A 23,145-nucleotide genomic window follows, 5' to 3' on the forward strand; every position below is an offset into this window, starting at 1 on the left:
GACTTCCAGGTCAGGTTTGCTCACTGATGTGGGTAATGAGGAATCTGAGAAACATTGATATTTCTGAGAAACAGCTATCCTCGAAACACACTGGGAATAAATAGTGCCCATCTCTTTTCTATGCAAATATCTCCTTGGCTTTTAAATATATATATTATTTTACAGTTGTTACGTTGGATTCCCCTTGTTGCATATGCAGCTGCCTTATAAGCCAACCCTATAAACCTGGTGAAAGCAAAAACGCTTAATGGGCCCTCCTATAAAATGCCAGGCCTGCTGAAGCAGCACTCATAAATACTCCACTGCCATTGCGATTTATTATCTCATGTGAGCAAGCTTATTTTCAGTTGATGCTGGGATAAGGAAGGGGTTGTCCTTTTGCAAAACATGCCAGGACTGTAAGAATCACCACAGATTTCCTTCGCTTGTACAGCCCTGAACATCGTCTTCTTCCTTTAAACTGTAAGACATGGTTAAAGAAAATCACCCTGTAGCAGACAAAAGGGAATGTGGGATTCCACCCCTAAAGTATTCCCAAGGGAAGCCCTGCCACAAGACAAAGTGAGTTTGCTCTCACATACCTGACCAGTGCCAATCCACATGAGCTGCCGTGATAAAAGACAAGAGAGGCTTGGAATTATATGAAAACTCACATGCAATCCTAGCCAAACACCAAAGGATTATGTCGACTCAGGATTAGGTTTAATCAGTGCTCATCAGTGGAAGCTTGTTAACATTTCCATGCTGAAAGCTTTATTTCAAAGTCAACATGATGCTGCATTAATTTTCTTTGCATTTAAATAAATGCTCTTTAAAATGATACACCTTGCTTCTAAATTCCTCCTGTTCTACTGGGATTAGAACACTGTAAATATACAGCACATCCAAGTTTGCACATATTCATTTCAGATACACAGCCCTCTACAAGTTCTCAAAATGTTTGAAATGTCATCCGCCCTCCCCCCGCCTATTTTTTAAAAAAGTTTTCACATCCCCTAATGAGCAAACAACATGTTACCCAGCAGCTGCATTTAATGAAGCCCTGGCAATCCATTTTCAGGAGTGGGTAATTTGCCTCAGAGAAGAAACAGCTTAGTATTTCCTTTGAAAGTTACCCCTTCACATTGCTTTGACCCTTACTAGAGTTAAGGACATTACAGAAACACAGTCCTGGAATCCCACAGGGGTAAAGGCAGCTGGGAGAATGTGACTGGAAGGGGAAGGGTTAAGCACCCCTATCTATCACTCATCTATTCTTGAGGCACTGTGAGGAAGAAAATACACTGGGGAGGTTTGTTATACACAACTGCAGTGTAGCTTTCCGTTTGTTCATATTGCCACTTCCACAGCTGCTTTTGAAATTTCTGTACTCCTCATTTCCCCCATTAGTCAAAAAATGCGTTCCTAACAGTTCCGTTATAAAATTAGTTTCTACAGTGGCTGCTGAAAAGCTTCTTTGCCAAGCTCTTAGATCATCACAGCTCCAATCTGTACCACAGGTGTTCTATGCCGTTCCATCTGCAAGGAAACTCTGGATCCAGCCCAATGGGACTTCAGCTAGATCAAGTCCAGCTCAAGACATTTTGCTGCCTGAGGCAAAGGGCAAGATGATGCTCCTATTTCATGTACAGAAGCTGAACTGACTGCATTCAACACTAGTGACAGGATCGCATCCTCCATCACACATAAGGGGAGTAAGATGCTACACAGAGTGTATGGCAGGCCACATGGCAGAGAGAGCTCTATCTTCCAATACAAGGGACCAGCCAGAGGCCTTGGGAAGGACAGCCAGGTGGCTGCTGTGATTGCTGCCAACACATAGCACCTGCCACCTGAGGCAGTTGCTTCAAGTTTGTCTAATGTTGGGACCAGTCCTGGGCTAGAATATGACTGTTGATGGTAATGGAACTTTCATTTATGTAACCATAGTAAAACATAAACATAGGCTTGAAACATGAAATTTCTGCATTGCAGGGAGTTGGACCTTCTAACTGTGTGTTTCTACATCAAGATTCTTGAAATGGGAATTGGGATATGTTCAAACAATATATCATGTAGGGAAACTGTGCAAGCGCTTGAAAATAGAATTGATGTAAAGTTTAAAGATGATGTGAGAATGGCTATTGAAATACAGCCATACCTCAGGTTGAAGTAGCTTCGGGATAAGTATTTTCAGGTTGCGTGCTGTGGCAACCTGGAAGTAATGTAGCACATTACTTCTGGGTTTTGCCACTCGTGCATGCGCAGACGGTCAAAATGTCACGTGCATGCACGGAAGCAGTGAATCACGACCTGCACATGCGCAGACGCGTGGATGTGGGTTGCGTTCGCTTCTGGATGCGAACAGGGCTCTGGAACAGATCCCATTTGCATCCAGAGGTACCACTGTAAATACTACTTGTGGTTTAATCTTAACACCACCTGAGAGTATGCCCCATTGAATTCAATAGGACTTAGTTCTCCATAGACATACTTACTAACAGTACAATCCCAACCATCCAGCTAAGCAACTGGTGTAGTGGTATATCTTAATGAGAAGGAAGATGATGAAAAGAAAGTCATTGCTAATTTTACCATTCTTCATCCATTAATGAGAAAAGAAAATGCATTAGGAAATTAACAAAATGTAGAGAAAATTTCAGTGACATTCTCGTGGAGTGTGTGCGGAGTGTTTATGTGCTGACTTTAATGTTTATGTTGGCAAGGTTTCTGTGTCCTTCCTTCCTTCGATTCTATAAGTTGCCTTTTCAGTGGTCCACACTTCCTGACAATCTCATGATGCCCTCCCCCAGTTTGCTTTCCTGTAGGTGCAAGAAGCCAGGGAACGTACGTGCGGTGTGCCTGACAGCTGTTCATTGTTAGATTTTATAATAAAGTCCTTTTATTTTTTAAGACATTTAAGAGGAAAAGGAAGGGCTTTGCTTTTTCAAAAGGTCACTGAGTACAGTATTCTCAAGTGCTGAGTAGGCAGCTTCACTGACTTCACACACTTCAATTAAAGCAAACTAGAAGATGTTGTGAGGTAACTCCTCCCACAGAGGTTTTTCAGATCAGGCAGCCCTGCAGAGCACTGGAGAAATATTTCATAAAAAGGAAGAAAACACATCACCCTTGGTCACCCTGCAACACCCAGCCAACCTCAACCACGTACATTTTATAAATTCTAAAATGCCCTGTGAATGAAGTAGAAAAACAGGAGCCTCTTTTGCAGAGGAAGAACATTTTCAAGAAATTAGTTGGCAGGTTTTGGCACGGCACTAGAAGATATAAATCACTGAATAGCATTACGGTCCTGTTATGATACCTGCTGAAGGAATTATTCACCAAATGAGCCCTCTTGTGCCAAAAGGTATTTGGCAATTGCCATATTCACCTAGCCAGAATTATGAAATATGGTTCTAATCAACAGACCAAGCCAGCCTATTGTTTCCTCCTTCGGGCAGTCATTATATATGGCGAGGAAAGAAATCAGAATGCTTCCTAATGCTTGTCCCCTTGATTAATCTTTAATTAACCGTTGATTACTCCTTAATATATTTTAATTTATATTCCTTGATTCCTTCTTTCATTTTCCTGGAAAGGCAAAACCACTACTGAGAAAAACTTTGGCTTTCATCTCCCTCTCTTTTTCATCATGTAGATGCCCTTTGGTTAAAACAGTTTTTCAAAAGACATGCATTCTATACAGATATAAGAGTTTTCCCCTAGGTGGTATACTTTCATCACTCACAAAAACTCAAAATGAGTGGGCTAGATCCTGTACTACCAGCCTAGGTCCAGTCCCCCAACCTCTTATTTTTGACTTCAGTATCACCCCAGTTTTAGCAATGGTGGCATCTATGGCACCACCACAACAACAACAAAAATACAGAAGTTGAAACTGAGCGTACTCGAGGCCTGTGTTCTTGGGAGTGGTTCCAAGATGGATGCGAGGTTAAAAGTTGTGTAAGAGAGACCAAGAGATAAAACCAGCTCTTGTTAATCTTGCTGATGTAGCCTGCATTTATTATGCAAGTCACATGTCACTGTCTGGCACAGTTCCAAGGGCAAATGACCCCATTCTTCCGGAACTCCCACCCTGAACTGAGCAGATCCACAAAAGAAAGGAGTGCTCTGATCTGCTCCGATGTTACTGGACACTCAGGAAACATCATAACAGATTGGATTGCTCCTTCCTGTTTCTGATATGCTGTGATCAGAAGGGGACTTTCTCCGCTTGTCAGTTCAGTCATCTGAGGAGCAGGAATGGCAGAATCACCCTGCTCTCAGTTGATCTGCATGGATCAGATGCGGGGTGGAGGCTGTGTGGGTGTGACAGTGTGTGCGTCATGTTGTGTTCTGTATATTTGCACCTGTGACCTGTGTGTGTTATTGTTCATACAATAATAAATGTATGTGTGGTGCATGCATGCACAAGTGTTTGTGTGTTTGTTTGTGTGTGTGTGTGTGTGTGTGTGTGTGTGTGTGTGTGTGAGAGAGAGAGAGAGAGAGAGAGAGAGAGAGAGAGAGGTGGCCACAAGCACTATGGGCCTCAACTACTAGTCACTGGCATGCAGTCCCAAGAAAAATGTCCAAGGATGAATGAGGCCTTGGGCCAAAAGGTGAGCCATTCCTGCTGTAAAGGGTAACACAGATCAATAAAGCTCTTCTATAGCCACAGGCATATTTCTCTAGCAGTGTATGTATATCTTGCTTTGATGGGTGTACATGTTTGGAGAGAGATAAATGTAAATTAAATGGGAAGTTGGGAGGCAAAACTAAAGTACTGGCCACCTCTCTCATTTATATGGACTTGTTTGATGGTTATGGATAATCTTTTTACAAACCTTTTTCAGAATAAGCCCCTAAATATTGGGGTGGGTTATGTGTGTGTGTGTGACTTTTATTTATTGGTTCTCAAAAAGCAAATGCAGTACTTCTTAGCTATTATTTCAATTATTTTTTTTAAAGGGTCAGGTATTGAGCCATGTGAAATAAGGCAACACTATAATGCTTACTCGAAATTGGCAAAATATTGCCGTTCAAATTGTAAACAATCACAAGAATAATCATGCACCAGGCCACTATACAATAAAATATAGAACTCTGTAGTCTGATGACAGGATGATGAACAGCTAGCCATATACAAGAGCTATATACTCAGAAAGCCAAGTCACTTGAATTTAAGTTGAGGCAGTAGTCATTTGAGCATAAGTACTGAGTAAGCAGGCATTTCCAAAACTTCTCCTTATTCTCAAATACATGCAGAACAGAACCCATACAGGGGGAGGGGGAGAGAAATAAGGTAATGTTTACTGGATGACATTCTTATAAAGACTCCACCTCCCTTTTAAATGCGAGTGAAACACTCAGTCATGATCAATATAAATGGATCATAAGCACTATTGGATCCTCTAGCAGCAAACTCTCTGAGTGGCAGAGTAAATGGACCCCCAAATGCTACCATTATTCTCAAATGCATCCTTAGGACCACAGCCTCTTCCTCAACATTTGCCATCTGGTTCACATTTTAAGAGCATACAATGCACAGAGCCCTGATCCAGCACTGCTCATATGCAGCCCTAATTAGAAGGGCACTAATCAGGATAGGACGATTCTGGGGTTGCGGCGCTCATCTCGCTTTATTGGCCGAGGGAGCCGGCATACAGCTTCTGGGTCATCCGCGACTGGACCTAACGGTCAGGGGTCCCTTTACCTTTAATCAGGATAGGCTTGAGCGCAAACTACAAAAACTACTCATAGTATTTGCTGGCATATACCAGGGACTTCAGGGCTTGAACAAGTAATCACATGCCTTCAGACTGGCATCTCAAGCTGTCAGAGGCACATATCTCAGTGGCAGAGGACATGTTTTGCATGCCAAAGGCTCCTGCCTGAAACCTTAGAGAGAGGCTGCCTGTCAGTGAGTAGAAAATACAAAACTAGGAGGAACAATGGTCTGATTCATTATAAGGCAACTTCTTTCGTTCCTGTTTAAGCAGCAGTGCCTTTTAGAGAAGCTTGATGTGTAGACATTAGCAGATACTAAAGTTTATCACTGCACCGTGAAAAGCTTCACCTGCTGATTTCTGCAGCTTAAAAAGCTGTTAAAAGAACAACAGCAGGGCAAGGCAGTTTCTTTTTGGTGACTTGGCAACTCTACTAATATGCATGTTAATGAACAAAATGGCACCCTGTGGGCTGAAGGCTCACAACCATCTTCAGTTGGGAAATGTATGACATTTCGGGATAGGCCAGGCCTGCTATAGGATCCTGCCATCTGACCTTGCTGGGTCTGCCTCTTACACATGAGCCTCCAGTCCATGATGTCAAACCACTTGGCTCGAGAATACACTTGTCAGGTCCATACTCAGCAAGGCCTTGGGAACCCAGTCAAGCTAACTCTTAAACATCTCTTGGCCATCTGCAAGCAATACTGGCAGTCCAACCTATACACATGAGTCCCAATACAAGGGAGCCAAGATGGGGACAAAGGGAAAAAACTTTGGGCCTACAGAGTTGAGAGTATTGGTTCAGCCATCTGATGCAGATGAATAAACCATTGTAATATGCACTCACTTATTCAGCAGAATGTACCCAACAAATCTGGACTATGCAGTAATGTGTAAAGAACTTCAAATTTTAAAGAGTCAAGAAGACTGTGTAACAATAGAAAATATATATACATTGCCTTGAACTAAATGTATTTCTGTAAATATGCATTACTCTATGAATGTTTAGCTTGGTTACATCAGGTAGGCATCCCTTGAACAAACAGAAACTGGTACAGCTCAGGCAGAGAAGCCATTTTCTAGTGAGAATTCATGGGATGCATGAATTAGGGTGGAGCTAACAGTGTGCAGCGAGAACCAGAGCCGAAACTGATAGAGCCCATGCCCTCTTGTAGTTACCAGGACATGTCCCAGCTCCAAACCCCAGCATGACCTCATGCTTCATCTTTGAAATTCAGCACGAGGTCAGGGATCAAATGAAGCATCTCTGCCATCTCCTACCAACCACAGCTACAAAGGGCAGCAAAGGCAGGCCAGCTTTCTTTGTCTATGCATGTCCCCCAGGGAAGTATTGTGAAAGGTCTGCCAAAGGACAAGTAAGCCTTAAGCACTTTATTATGCTCTCAGCAGAAAGTATGCTTGCTGGCAAACATCTTTTGACAAATTAAATGATAGGCTCCCCCAAATAAAAACAAGGAAGAAGTCGCTCAAGCAGGGCTACCTGTTTAAGTATTAGATTATTAATTAATTATAGTAATAAGGAACAATTTGGTTGAATTGCGCAAATGCCTGATAATTTCTGGTCTTAATTCTAGAGATTATAAATCACATTTATAGATACTGTGGAGATTTGTAATTACCAGAGATTGTAATATATTTATTCTGCATTCAGCAAAATAGGTTAGATGGAAAAGATTAATTGATTAATAAACATGAATGCTGATTCACCAGATAGGTAAATGGCTTGTCTATTTAGTGAATTAGTATTCATGGTTATTAGTCAATGTATCTTCATTAAATACTCTGTACCAAAGTACACATCTGTTTTGTCATATTCCATGTACTTAAATGCACTATGTTCCCTACTGACAAAATGGGGTGGGTGTACAGGAGGGGAACCCTAAAACCTTTTATGCCCCAGGTTATGACTCTACAGCCCTCTCCTAATGGAGCTTACTCCCAGCTAAACATGTACAGGATAGCAGCCTTACAGTAAGATGTCCCCGTTTTCTGGGGACAGGCCCCAGATTTACAAACCAGTCCCTTGACAAAATCCATCTATTTAGTAGGAAATTGAAAAGTGTCCCCAGATTCATTGAAAAAAATCTGGTAACCTTACCTTACAGCACATTTCTAGCCATGTTTACTTGGATGCCCCACTGTATTCGATGTGTTTACTCCTAGGTGAGTACCATCAAGAAATCCTGGAGAGTCACTGGCAGTGTTAGAAACTGAGATATGAAAGCTAGGAGCTAAATGGCACATTAAACCTGAGTTATGGGCACCGCAATGGAGTTTCTAGGTGTGCTTTCTTTATAACAAGGATACAAAGCTGAAAATGAATGAACTGCAGCTAAAATCTTATGTTCACTTTTCACATGGTCTAGTCCTCATCTGAAGACTGCAAAAAACAAAGCCATACCACCCCTGCCCTCCCCTCTAATATTCTTATGAGGGTCCCTTCTCCAGTCTTCAGAGAGTGGCTGGAAGTAGGGAGGCAGAAAAAGGTCCTTTCCTTCCAGCAGTGGCAGTTTTAATCTGAAACCTTAGGCTCAGTACTGCGCCCAGAGCTCAGAAACTGCTCACATTAATGAAATTCTCTGTCGCAAAACGCACCTAGAACAATGGGAGTTTCAAACGCTGGTCACTGCCAGTCATTATAGACAATACTAAGCTAGATGTACCAGTGACCTGACCCAACTTCCTATGCTCCTACATTCTAATCCCTTGGAGGTAGCTGAAAGTTGTCATATTTCTCCTGCATCTTAATTCCCAGGATAAAGAAATCCAGTTTCTTCATCTTACCTCTCACAGAAATCTACTTTTTTGGTTCTGTTATCATTTTCGGTAGCTGCCCTTTGAATCTGCTCCAGCCACATCATAATGAAGCTTGTGATTACCTTTTAATGTGTCTGGATCTCCTCCAGGACATAAAACACATTTCAAATTAAGATTCCTATATGAAGTGAGCTCAGCACAAATATGAGGTCTCGATGAAACATGAGAGCGCCTCCATTTTCATTCAATTACACAGAATGTAAAAATGTCATCACCGTGGGATTCCTATTCATAGGGTTAATGGTGGCATAAATCATCAGCTGGAAGCTGGTAGGAGAACAGGGAAGAGCATCAAAGGGGAAGAGGGAAATCCTATAGCAACAGCAGGCAGGAGTACAAGGAGGCAGCCTACGAGTTTGGTGTTGGTTTGGATCTGATTTTTGGGATGCAAATGGTCTTTCTAAATTACATCCCTTCTTGTGCCAAGATTACCTTGGCACCAGTGCACCTTGAGCCTGATAATAATGAAAGCCAGTCCTTGTCTGGCCCTGCTCTCCCTGGGTCTTTCAAATAACAACAAATCAGAGTTAACTAGAGCATGCTGGTGATAGATTAGTTGCTAAACTAAATGGTCTAGGGACCCCCAAAATAAGGTCCAGACGCAGACTCAGTATAATTAAAGCACCGTAGACAGCCAAGGCAACTCACATACCATATTGGATGCTATTTGTTTTGATACCAGTTAGAATGGTGACACAGAATCAGCTTCGCCGGCGCTATTAATTTTCTGGTTCCAGAGGGTCAGATGTGTAATCGTGGATAATACAACACTCTGCACTTGCAGATGTCACTACTCCAGCAGAATGGGTTTTTTGTAATGAACTGCTCTCCTTTTCCACCAGGAGATGTTGGAGAGAGTCTTTCAATGTCTTTCCCCCAAAGCCATTACATTGAAGAGAGAATTTCAACAAGAGAGGAAAGGAGAAACAAATTCACAGATGAGTAGCTGAGTAAACAAAGCATTAGTAAATCTAACCATTTTCAAAGACATGGCTGTGCCTCCTGTTGGGGGAAAAGTATAAGCAATAACACTTCCTTGTAATGAATTTAATTCATGGACCCGCTAGAGTGAGAAGTCTACAGATAAAGGGTGGATCCTGACAATATATATCTGCCTGCTAGGGCTTGCTGCGGCCTGGCACCAGCCCCTTGCATAGCAAGCACAAACCATAACTTGCAGCTTCAGATGTAATGGCAAACTATGGTTTGTTTGAACTTTGAAATTAGAGGAGGACTCAGAATATGGGGGTGGGGATGGAAAGCGCAAGCCTGAAACTCAGACCCAACAGTGAAACTCTGGCATGACTAGCCCACTGACATTACATGACAACATGCCACTGACTTGCAATTCAGAAGAAAGTATCTCTTGTTTACGCTTACCTCTGAGAGAAGTTAAACTACAGTAAGCTGCTTTTGTTAACACCTCAAAGTCAAGACCAGGTATGGTCACTCTGTGCAGCCTCAGAACAATGTCATCATTCTTCCATCACTTACGTGTCATAATGCTGCACTGCTGCTGCCTACGTTCTCTAAGCACAAGGTATAACATCTTAGCTTTGTCCAGTATTTATCAAATTGCTCTGAACTCCTTTAACTTGCTCTTTGTTGACAGTCTCACCTGTTGTGCATCTCCTTCAGCCTAAATGCTTTCCTCCCATTCTGACCTTAGGTGTTTATCCTGGCTTCAGCTCAATTTTACCTACTCCAACTCTCCATATTTCTGAGCAAAAAGGTATTGATGATTACTATTAATTTAACCATTATTACGAGGCTAAGGGTGTTATATTAAGCATCAGTGGAACTCATGAAATGAATAACTATGTCTCTCAACAGACAGTTTTTGTGGCAACTGACACTGGGCATAACTTGTTGGTGCTTTTTTTCTACTCCGCTTCTTCTTACAACTGGGTGAATTTCTTTCTTTCTTTCTTTCTTTCTTTCTTTCTTTCTTTCTTTCTGTTTAGCCAAATATTTTTAGAGAATTAATTTGATTCAGTGTTGGTAATTTGTTCCGGCTTTCACGATTTTATAATTTTATAATTTTATGATGTTTTAAGGATTTTACTGTACACTGCCATAAAAAGCAACCCTGAAATGAAATCCTCTTATAAATAAATAAACCCTGGCTGTTTGGCTGCTGTGAGGCATGGGGCTGCCACAGGGAAGGAGGTTCTCTGGTTGTGAATACTGGGGTCCTCCAACTCCTGAGCTGCTTGTTACACACACACACACACACACACACACACACGTGTGTGTGTGTGTGTATCAGGGGTGCCAACTTGAATAAAATACTGTGGGGCCCACGTAAGCCCTGCCACGCATAATCGATTACATGATGCAGTACACACATACCATTTCAGTGGGAATGCCTATCAACTTTGTGGGGGCCCAGCCCCCACAAATATTTTATTGTGGGGGCCAAAGCCCCCACAGCCCCTAAGAGCTGGCTCCTATGATATATATCCAGTGCTTTTTTCCTTAAAAAATGTTTGGGGTACTCTCATTTTCCTACTCACATTGAAATACTGCCCCTCAATGAGGCTAAACTTAGATTCACAAAATGTTTAGGGGTATGCGTACCCCTGTCTACCCCCAGAAAAAGCCCTGTATATATCAACCATCATCCAAACAAAAACCAAATAAATAAGGGCACCCAAGACTGCCTTGATGTAAGATCTAAATAGCAGCCAAGCAGCTTACTCTCATATTTAAAAGAAAGGAGGATTTAAACCTCAAAATAAGTGCCTGCATCCCAAACTTATCAGTGCAGCTCCTTCTTCATGTAAATTGGGTAGGCGACAGATAGTGTTATCCCTAATCCAGTCAGCCTTCTGCCAGCAGAGCCATATTTGATGTATTAGATTAGCTATAAAAGCAGCAGCTGCTCATTCTGATTTGTGGCAAGGGAAACTGAAGAGCTTTTGGCATAGACAGGAGAAGGCCCTTAAATAAAGCTCTTGTGGAGGTGAATTTAGGAAAGGGCTCACATCTGTTCTTACTTTGTGCGAATTTGTCCATGCTGTTTCACCAGAAATTGCCAGAGCAACAAGGTGATGTTTTCAAGTAGCTCAGTGTAGACAGAAAGATTAATCGAAGAGGCTTTATCTTTAGGAGTACTCAGTGGGGGCTTTGTTCGGCTCACAGAGAATGCAGGGGCGCTCATTACCATTTCATCGTCTCTTCTCATTGCCTATAGTCTTTGGTCCATACTTTAATCACTATAATTATCTATTTTATCATCCTGTGTACCAGTTTCTGTTGTTGGGCAATTAGCACAGAAGCGTATCCTCCATACACAGATCTCTCCCCTCAGCCTCCTCTACAGTAGCCTCTTGGCAAATAGGAGGTGCTGCTGGTGGTGTCCTCCCACCACTAGGGAGAAAATGGCGGGAGCTGCCCTCTGGGGCCTCCTGGGCTCTGAACCTGCCCAATGTGATTCCCCACCCCACAGCAGCCTTTGATTCCTCACCTTGTTCCCAATGTAGATTTTTCACGCACCCCTTGTTCCTGATACAGATCTTTATTTCCCTCTTGTTCCCCACCCCATCTTTCTAGGCCAGGGGAGGACACCATTTTGTGGTTCACCTTAGGTGCCAAAATGTCTTGGGCTGGCCTTGGGGTGTGCACTGGAGCAAAGATCACTGTAGCTATTACAGTATATCTGATTCAGAGGAAGGAACAGATGTCTCTCTCCCTGCCCCCCTTACAAATGGACAGAATTCTCCTAGTGAATACCATCCTCTATTGCAGTTGGTGGCAAAGTCCATGGGGGGGGGGGGAGAGTTACTAGGCAGAGTCTGGGATTGGACTTTTCCTGTTGAATGTGCATATGGTATTCCCTACTAGCCTTGTCTCTGTTCAGCCTGCCCGTGTAACCAAAGGAGTGACAGCACAAGAAGCCAATTGCCATCAATGGTCATTGCAAATTGTGTGCAATTTTCACTATACAATCTTAATATCATTGCTTATAGCAATTATCTGATTCATTGTTTACACCCACATTAACTGAAAGATTCACTAACTATACAGTACAGAAAATGCACTGTGCTCACAGTACTGCCCTGGAAAGCATGGAAATCGTACATGTTGCCATAATACATAAGAATACATATCAGATATCTTAGCAAGAATCACCATGGCTTGGAGCAATGCACCAAGCACGGCAATGACCCTTCCTTATTTCATTAAGTTTGCCATTTTGTATTATTCAATCTGTTATGTTCATTACGTATATGCAGTGCACATCTAATGAGTCCAGTCCATTTTCTCTCAAAATGAAAAATTATATTGACTCCCCTACAATCAATGACCCCATTGCGCCTTGGAGCATATTGAAACCAAATTGGATCCTTAGCACAAAGACTAAGTGTTGATGCTGAAGTATAAGGAGAGGGAACACAGAGGCTGTTTTGTGGGTGGGGGGAAAACTCATACTATTAATATTCAATAACTTGGGATTAGAGCCAGTGAAATTGATTAACAGCTTTTAAAAATGGAGCAGCAAGCACAGCTGGTGCTAAGATATTACAGTGTTTGGCATCGTATAAATAGCGAGTCAGATATTCAAGGATCTTTTAAGATCTTGGAAAGGGTAAGTATGCCAACAGATAACACCACGTGTGTTTTAAAATTATAGTAGGTATTCTCAAAGCAACTGAAGTCAATTAACCTCTGTTCTTTTCCCCTGCACTTTAAATTTAAAAGAAATGAATGGGTATTTTTTGTTCTCCTTTTACAATTATTAAAAAACCCTATCCTGCCGAGATATATAGTACACATGCAATGAGTTTTAGCTCAATGAAAATTTTTATAGCCAAGCTTTAGAGCCCTGAAAATATGAGTTTACTGGGGAAATGCTGACACAACTGTTAAGTGTAATGGAGTGAGCCATGCTGCCATAATTTCTGATACAATCTTATTGATATGGGTAGTAGGGAGACTAAAGACACTGCCAATCATTTTATAGGCGTGTGTGTGTAATTTTACTGTGATATTTGGGAGATTAAATCCTCAGGTGCTTCTTTTTTTATGTATTAAGCATTAAAGGCTAAAAAATTCTCTCTCTCTCTCTGTGTGTGTGTGTGTACACACACATCTCTCCCCCCCCCCCCATGTTGTGGTGTCATCCTGACAATGACAAAAAAGCAATACATTTTGTGCTACAAGCAAGAAGGAGCAAGTGATAAAATCTTCCTTGGATAATATTTATTTCAAAGATGCCCTGAGCACATGCTGGGATTAAATTGGAAGTGAATTGATTAGAATATAAATATGGCTTCAAAACTGTGTGCTAATATTCAGTTTTATATTCATGGAAATATAAGAGTTGGTGAGGAAAAAACCCATCTCAAAATTATCCAGAAAGTTTCCACAGTGCAGGATTATATATATATATACACATACACACACACACACACACACACACACACATATATAATGTGTGTGTGTGCGCGCGCACGCAGCAGGGTATCAACTAGCCCTGGGCAATCTTGACAGGCAGCTGCCGAACTAGCCTTGATCTTGAAACTTGGCTATCACTCTTCCTTTCTTGAGGCAAAATCAGAAAATTGCCTCAGATCTTCAAACTGCACAGAACTAATGACGAATCCACCAAATCTGAGTCCATATGCCATCTACATCTAAGTTTTAAAATGACAAGAGTAGCTGTACTCTGTCACTCATTTCTTTGGTCCAGGGAAATTTGACACTTTCTACCATCCTACGTACTTCAATCATCTTTAAACTATTTGCATCTGAACAGAGATTATTGTTTATAATAGAGCTGCTAACCTGTGACCCATGGCAGGCCCTAAAAAGGGTTTTTTTTGTGGATGGGTGTCTCCCAATATCCCATTCAAAATTTGTCATTAAAAAATAATATTGTAATTATTGACTGCCCTTGTGGATTCTCCACTGTGATGTCATGATGGCAAACGCTTTTTGCCCCCCTTTCCCTTATCCCTTATAAAGCACATTCAGCTCTAATTCCTTTCCTTTCATTTCCTTGCTTACCATAAACTATGCTTGAATACTTATATTACCAGAGTAGCTGTTTATAAACCAAGAAGCTGGCATGGCTAGCTGTCTGAACAACTGTCTGTGCTTGGACCCACCATTACACAGAGGGTGCATGGAACTCTGGCTGCATTTTCTCCAGTCACAAGGTCAACACCCAAGAAGATGGACATGGAGCTGAGAGAGGGAGGCTGTCTATCTAGTCCTCTCTTTCTGGTCCAGGCCACACCCCTCACCAGCTTTACTTTACATCCTTCTTGAGTGTTTTCCCCTGGTGGGAATGTCTCCTTGAACTCTGATCACGAGCTGCTGGGAATTGTAGCTCTGTGAGGGTTAAACAACAGTTCCCCACTACAATTTTGTATCTCAACTAACAAAACAATGTTTCGGGTGAGAGTGTTGCCATTATTCCTCTTTCTAGCATTTGCAGAAAATCCGACCGCCTCCTTTTTGCCCCCAACTGCACTTTCTGTGAACCTCATAATGTTTTTTTCTCCTTTCTCATATGAAAACTACCTTCAAAAGACTGGAGAAGTCAAAGTCAACAGAGCGCCTGAAATGCTGACTGATTTCAAGCTACTATTTAAATGAAATTAATTCATGGAGGGGAAACTTGAGGAATATGTGCTCAGAATTTAAAGGTAAGCCTTTGTTTTCTTACCCTTTCTGTCACTACGCACATGCAGAAACACATTTCCAGATACAATTCTGTGACCATTTCTGAACTACATCCAATTGCTTCCTGAAGCCTGAGAGTTAGCCCAGGTACCTGTACAAGAAAAGTATTTTAAATCTCCACTCAAAGAGTTATACAATTGCTTGCCCCAAGGAGAGATGGCAAAGACTTGCATTTGAGCAACATTCTTCACAGAATACCAGGCTTGTCAGAGGATTACAGTGTAGCTGATGCTTTAAATTTCAGATGCTCCCTTGGTATTCGCCTTCACAACAGTATGAATTTTCCAGAAGCTTGCTGACATAATTTTGCACGTTATTTGAATGAGAGCTCTCCCGGGAGACTCACAATGAAGAAAGAAACTTTCTCTGCTTCTCATAAATCCTCATTTTTGCCTTATTCCACTTGTGATTTGTTTTTGTTTTGTTTTGCTTTTTTAAAACAAAAAACTGTAAATAGCCCAATTTACACATTATAGTCAGGAATGAGAACAACACATTTAGCAAGAATTGAACCTGAAGAGAAGTAATTAGTGCTGTGATCAAAAATTTCTTCTGCTCCCCCACTCAGGCCGACTATTTCCCATCAATTAAGAAGAAAAGAAATTGCATCAGAAAACGAGCAAAGGGGAAATGATTTATTTTTTATGCAAAATTCTCCTGGGTGGGTGGTGGTGAGGTTTTGTGCTTACCTTACTTTTGAGGTGACTGGAGGATTTTGTCCTTCCTTTCGTTCTACAAATCACCTCCCCAGTGGGTTGCATTCTGCAGCCTCCCTGCATGCCCATGGTTCTTGAAAACTCCATGGTATCCTTTGCTGCCCTTGCTTGTAAGCGTAGGAATGCAGGGACACGGCAGACTCTGCACCTGACAGCTCCTCATTGTTACTTTTTAAAAGTAAAATCTCTCTACTTTTAAATAGATCTTTCTGGAAAGACTTTTCAGAGCTAAAAGGAAGGACTCCCTTAATAGGAAGATCAGAGAGTTCTGACGAAAACAAAAATGGGAGTTGACGATCACTTATTTGTCCCATGCCTCAAAGGGAAATAAATCCATTGAATACAGTCAGTATAAATAAAACTGCCATTGTTGCATTCAGTCCACAAATGATACATTTTTCTTGACCAATTTTCAGTGTCTTTTCTTGTACACTGAAATAAATGTGCTGGAATGACATTGTTGGCAATTGTCTGTCTCGAAAGGCAACGGAGTGTGCCTCCAGGGCTGAAGTCCAACTGCTGAGTTAGCAGCACCAAATTGACCCCCCTGGGATGCAAGCCTGGGTAATGTGTATGGAGGTCCTGGGCTGCCCAGATGACAAGACCACCCCCCTCTTGGCCTTGCTGATGTAGCCCAAAGCAAAGTAGAGTAATATGCTTGGCACCAGCTTGGCTGCAGGAGTTGCCGGAAGAAGGTGTACAAGGCACCATTCAACTGTCCTAGGGACTCCACTCTGGATTTGTGTAAGGTTCACTCCTTAGCTTTTTCTTCTCCAGAAGTTGTTCTGGAAGGCACTGGAGGTTTGGGACCAAAGTTTTCCTTCTCCTAGATGGGCCACTTTCCCAGGTTGATGAGCCCATCTGCCCCTCACTTTCCTCTACAGCACATGCAGTTGGACCCACTATTGGTCATGTCTGCTCAATCGCCGGAGTCTGACTTTGCGTGCAGGGGAAATCTCTACCTCCCCGAGGGCTGACACCCATTGGCTACCCTCACCTGGTTCAGCCAGCCAGCCAGAAAACCATTCCTAGGGTGTGGCCACTGTCATATTCTGACAGATTTGAGGAGGCACAGGTGAGGGAATAATATATTGGCAACGTAATTACTTAAGTCAATTACATTCCCACCACTCCTCTGCATCCAGCCAGTCCATGACAGCCTTCCATCAGAGGACTGGGGAATGTAGAATGGGGAAGAAAAGTTTCCACACCACCCTCGGCCATCTCACAAAAATAAGACAAGCTCAATCATCATTTCCCCCCAACTCTAAAGAAATTGTTAAGGGCCCTGAGAAGGAGAAAGAAAAATTGAGGCCTTTTTATAGGGTAAGTTTTCAAGAAATTGTAGTGCAGCTATCAGCACAGAACTAGAAATAACTAGAAATAGGCAACTATTTCTAGAACTTTCATTAAAATAGATGAGTATTTCATTACCAGCTTTACTGGAGCATAGGCATCTGCTCACATAATTTTGTCAGGAACTGTTCATGTCCACACTTGGGGGGGGGGGGAGAGGTCTTATGCAATCCATTTGCTTCCAATTCTGATGCTGCCCCTAGACAGCCATTATCCTTTGTGCCCATCACAACCACCAGGTACCATAACAAAGATTTCATATTCTTAAAAGCAAATTAAAAGTCGTGGGAGCTGAACAGCTGTCTGTTTCTGATTAGAGTATAGCTTCAGGGGATTTATAGTGGGCAAACAGACAAGAGGGAGAGTTAAAGTCTTTCCCCACAGCACTACAGCCCTGATCTGATTCCCCTCCCCACAGGGCTGCTATTATTATTTTTCGAAATGTGAGTGATCTTGATTGTGCATCTTTAGCTTTGCTTCTCCTTTTGTCCTTAATAAGCTACTCATTCAAACCATTTTTTTGCCCAGCTGCAGGCCTACATGACAGAAAGAGTTGACTTCCAATCTTGGCAAGAGGTTTCTTCCTCATAGCAGATGGCTTAGGTGATCAAAGTAGATTCTCTTAAGGCACTGATATGTCTGCTCTCAATACCTGCCAGGACTGCTGGATCAAAACTGTTTTAACTGGCAACCTGTACTTGTGTCACTACTACATTCATGCATACCACATGTAGAGTGTTTGCTTCTAACTCTACAGGACAGTTAGCGGGGGAAAAGTAAAAAGGAAAAAAAAAAGAAAAAAACACCAGCACACATAGAAAATGCTGTGTGAAGTTTGAAGGGGAAGAAGCAGTCTTCCTGCTGGGAGATGGCTGAGAGCGCTGTCAGCCTGTGGCAAGGTTTCTGTTTCTGTGTCTGTCAAAAAGACTTCTGAGAGTGAAAAGTAATGACATAAGATTTCTTCAGTGTTTATTCGTTCTGTTAGGGTAGTTTTCTGTGAAATTAAATTAGTAAAACTTAATTCATGATTCTCTGTGAACACCTACAAAATGGATCAGGATTTGCTAAGTGGTTCCTCCCTCTGGTTCATGGGAGCACTCATCCTGCACAAAAAGTTGGGGGGATACCATGACCTTCAGTGAGGTGTTGGATAGTTTTATCTGTCTAAGCAATACTGTCCATAATCAGGCAGGTTCCTTGTCATATACTGTCCAGGCATCTCCTGATATGATGTGGGGCCACTGCATTGATCAGCTGCAAACTCAGAGGTGACACTAAGAAAGGCTGCTGAAATAACATCCAGAACAGTCTGTGTTATCTCCATCGAGAAGCTGACACCACCATGGACCACAAAGTGGTTTTGTTGAACACCCAGTTTCCTCTAATGTGCCACAGCTAGAGGACTGCGCAGACCCTGGCAGACTACAAAGCAGTGTGCAGGAAGATAAGCAGCACTATCCAGAACAAAAATGCATGCAAGCTGGGAGACTTGATTTGGGCTCCTGCACCTCTGTGGTTATTCATCAATACTTTCAGATACAATTTTGTTTCTAGTGTTTAATCTTGAAGGAAGGGTAATCTAAGCGAATCTGCACTTAATATCAGGTTGTGTTGAACCTACTGTTCTATTGTTATCTTCTAGTTTTAAACGGTATGCTTCTTACTGAATGAAAATCCTCAGTTGTGAACCCAGCTCTGTGTGTGTGTGTGTGTGTGTGTATCTGTTTAGAGCATGGGTAGGCAAACTAAGGTCCGGGGGCCGGATCTGACCCAATCGCCTTCTAAATCGGGCCCGTGGATGGTCCAGGAATCAATGTGTTTTTACATGCGTAGAAAGTGTCCTTTTATTTAAAACACATCTCTCGGTTGTTTGTGGGGCATAGGAATTCGTTCATTTTTCCCCTTCAAAACATAGTCCGGCCCCCCAAAAGGTCTGAGGAACAGTGGAGCGGCCCCCTGCTGAAAAAGTTTGCTGACCCCTGGTTTAGAGTTACTGTTAACAAATATTTTATCATGGGGCCTTCTTAATACTTGGTGGCTGAGGTTGCCTTTCTTTCTTCCAGCCTGAACACGCGAGAGGAGATTCATGTGGAAGGTTTTTTTGGGGGGGGAGGGAGGTGCCACCCTTGCCACGAATGTCCCAATATGTATGGGAAGTTCAGAAGGGGGGTTGGAAGCAAATGAACACTTGAACACCCTTAGAAGTCTCCTTGCAGTCAGGAACTCCCTCTTCCTTGCTTTACCTCACTACACTCAGCTGCTATGAGCAATTTAGCCTTGCTAACTTACAAGAGATTGGCTGGAAGAGAAGCAGCTTAAAGCAGGCAAGATAAGGCAGCAAAGGTGTGATGGCTTGTGAATGGCTCACTCAGAGATACATATATACAGTCTTTATTTTACATATGTACAAGCAGCACGTTACAATCATGCATCCGAATTCTCCGGCTCAGATTCTGGGAGTGCCTTATGCCTGCCCCTTCTCCAACAGAAAAGGCGGAAAGTTCCACGTGATGCCTCTGTCCCCTCCTCAACACTCTCTTTTCTTTGGCAGACAGAATAGGCATTGTTTCACTGTCTGTGCCAGAACTTCCTGTGCGGTGTTGAGGCTCTGGTTCAACATCTGTGAGCCGTTCCGCCTCCTGGCTTTCCCTTCTTTCCTCAATCGCCACTTCCTGCCCCCCTCCCTCTGTCTGTCTCTGCTCCTCCCCTTCATTCTCTGGCAATACCATGACAGAAGGGGACAGATTTTGCTCCCCTCTTCCATGTGTTCCTTTATGTATGAAAAGTCCCTCCTCCCACTTTGTTTCCAAAATGGCAGCAGCACAGCTGGATTAATTTCACGAGAGGTTAGGTTGTTTCTGTTTAATATGAGAAGTGGGATATTGAGCAGAGACAAGCAGTGACAGGGCATGGAATGAGCAGCAAAATGCACAAATCTTTTGAGCTATGTCAGTGACTTAATATCGAAACAATGAATTAGTGAGATGCATCCTTAGACCCTACGTATAAGAGTACCCAAACTACAGATTTTATAAAAGAAAGGAAGGACACAAAAAGGTTTCTGTGCATAAAGGGGACAAATGGCAGCCACTGCGTTGCAAATCATCACCACATATGGTGGAAGACTTTTTTTTAAAAAAACAAAACAAAACCTCTCAGTCTACTTTGTGTCATTCTAAATATGTCCTAAACAAAACTGAAACCTAAGCCAGAACGGAAAGGAAAAATAATATTGCTTGCTATAACAATGACTATCTGAAAAAGACCCACCGCAATTACACAGTGAAGGATGTGTGAGGCAGTAAAAGCTTTCCCTGCCCATAAACCTTCGAGCCATAGCCTTCAATATTTATGAGTTCAGGAGCAATGGTTATTGCTATGTGCCATTCTCATCCATCATGGATAAGCTAATGTATATATCACATTATTTGATAATAATTTCGTTTTATAAGCAGCTTTCCAAGCCACAGCTTACAATTTAATTGCAACTGTGGTCCTGTTCAGTTTGCTTCATTTTAGTACTTGGATTAAATCTGGAATACAGTAGAATAGATACTGGGGTCATTACACAAAAAGTTTATTTTTATGCTTTTTGTTTTGCTGCTTATGGACCCAATGTGTTCTCAGCTAAATTGAATGAACCTGTTCTGATAATCCACAGTGCAACCTGATGTATGCCTACTCAGAATTGTGCACCAACAAGAAGAATGGATCTCACTCCCTAGAAAGTGTGTATTAAAACAAATAAATGGTCCAGAGAATGAGGCATCTCATAAATCTCTCTCTGTGTAACTGAACAAGCCTTAAACCTGGTTAGTATTTGGGTAGGAGACATTCATTAGGGAATCCCATGTATGCCACTCTGATGTCCTTGCAGAGAGGTTGTACTGTGGTACCTCGGGTTAAGAACTTAATTCATTCTGGAGGTCCGTTCTTAACCTGAAACTGTTCTTAACCTGAAGCACCACTTTAGCTAATGGGGCCTTCTGCTGCTGCCACGCCTCTGCCACCCAATTTCTGTTCTCATCCTGAAGCAAAGTTCTTAACCCGAGGTACTATTTCTGGGTTAGCGGAGTCTGTAACCTGAAGCGTCTGTAACCTGAAGCGTATGTAACCCGAGGTACCACTGTAATAAGATAGATACTTCACACAAGCACACCCTACTGATTAGAAACAGAAGTCAATTACTGAATATAAAAATATTCACTCATTTGAATCTGTCGCCTGATATGGATTCCAAATAGACAGCTTGTTCCCTTCTCCCTTTACTTCTAATAATAAATTTCAAGACCAGATCAGTATGTAGTTTATTATTTTTATCATTCAGAAACTATAGCCTTGTAGGTTACCTCGGTTACAACATGGTATTGATAATGGGTTTGATCCCCATAGGGGTGTGTATTCCTGCAATGCAGGGGATTTGGTCTATGATGCACGATACCTTTATAGTTAAATACCAATTTATCAGAAACATGGGGGTGCCAATGAAATTCTTTTCCCATTGTCAAATCCTTCTCTCTTGTAACATATAGAAACACTTACCCAGCCAAAATAATTGAAAACAGGTCAAAACATTAGCAGGATTCTAAATGCACTTGTAATGTAACAGAAAGTATGGATAATTTGGGAATATGAAAAATTGGAGGAGTATTGATATGCAGTTGAAAACAGAATTAATAGGACCCATGGATGGGATGGGGGGGAAGTCAGGAGATAAAGAGTAATCTTGATACAGTGGTACCTCAGGTTACATACGCTTCAAGTTACATACACTTCAGGTTACAGACTCTGCTAACCCAGAAATATTACCTCGGGTTAACAACTTTGCTTCAGGATGAGAACAGAAATTGTGCTCCGGCAGCACGGCAGCAACAGGAGGCCCTAAAGTAGTGCTTAGCTAAAGTAGTGCTTCAGGTTAAGAACAGTTTCAGGTTAAGAACGGACCTCCGGAACGAATTAAGTACTTAACCCGAGGCACCACTGTATGTGGAATTTTTATGATATTTTGATGTAACTTTATTTCTTCTCTCTTTTGTTCTTTTTCTTTCTTTATTCTTGAAAATCAAATAAAAATATTATTAAAAAAGAAACACTTACCCAGCAATATGGTTTTCGCTTTGTGCATTTCTCCAGTCCCACCAGTGACAGCCAGGGATGAACGGAATACTGTAGTCAGTTTCCAGTACATGTCCCTTTCACCTCTGTTCATTCTTTAGTTCATTCCATCTTCTTCCTGCCTAATCTGTGATTTAAAATAAAAACATGCATGTAAATACAAATTTAAATACTTTTTTAAAAAAACAAAATAGCTCTCAAAATAAGCATTTCTAAATATATTCAATCTCAAAATACACATTTTCAGGGCATTTTATGTTATTTTTAGCTAAGAAGTGTGAAATCTGAAGGATAACTACATTGTTACCTGCACATTATTCCAGGAAGTACAGGTCAGTTCATAATCAGAATTTGGAAAAATAATAATTAATCAAGCATCCCTAGCGGCAGTGAATTATATGGAGCAGCAACAGGAAATACAATGTAAGCATGTCATGGCATTAGGTCCCTGTTGAAATATCTTACAGAAAGTCATGGGAAAGCAGAACACAGAAATGTCAATTTCAGCAGCAAGCCCCATGGTTCCAGAAACATGAGTTCTTAGAAAATTGCAAGCCATCTGCAGCTCTTTGATCCTTACATAAAACCCCCTGACTCATTTGGGAGGGGGTGTGGATTAGAAATGTAATAAATAAATAGCAAAATAAGTGATTCATTTATTGGGCCACTTTTCATATTTATTCCCATCTCCAAACAAGGAGGCATGCTAGGTAAAT

The 23,145-nt window shown here is 41.8% G+C and overlaps 2 long non-coding RNA genes across 17 annotated transcripts in view; one reads left to right on the forward strand and one right to left on the reverse strand.

Annotated features, from left to right (window-relative positions):
• Positions 1 to 23,145, reverse strand: part of LOC308476927 — an 808,687-nt gene that overhangs the window by 566,665 nt on the left and 218,877 nt on the right. For 14 of the 16 annotated variants that reach the window (XR_013986193.1, XR_013986194.1, XR_013986198.1 and 11 more), the window contains one exon: positions 22,412 to 22,556. This is a non-coding gene — a long non-coding RNA (uncharacterized lncRNA). Of the gene's footprint in view, positions 1 to 9,929; positions 9,993 to 22,411; positions 22,557 to 23,145 lie in introns of those variants that run through there. The other 2 variants (XR_013986209.1, XR_013986210.1) reach the window with 2 other exon arrangements.
• LOC308476938 lies at positions 10,103 to 19,002 on the forward strand. Its single transcript, XR_013986237.1, has 3 exons — positions 10,103 to 10,281; positions 15,090 to 15,205; positions 17,843 to 19,002. It is a non-coding gene; the product is annotated as an uncharacterized lncRNA (long non-coding RNA).

The sequence above is a fragment of the Podarcis pityusensis genome, assembly GCF_964106645.2.
Source record: "Podarcis pityusensis genome assembly, chromosome: 5".
Lineage (NCBI taxonomy): Eukaryota > Metazoa > Chordata > Lepidosauria > Squamata > Lacertidae > Podarcis > Podarcis pityusensis.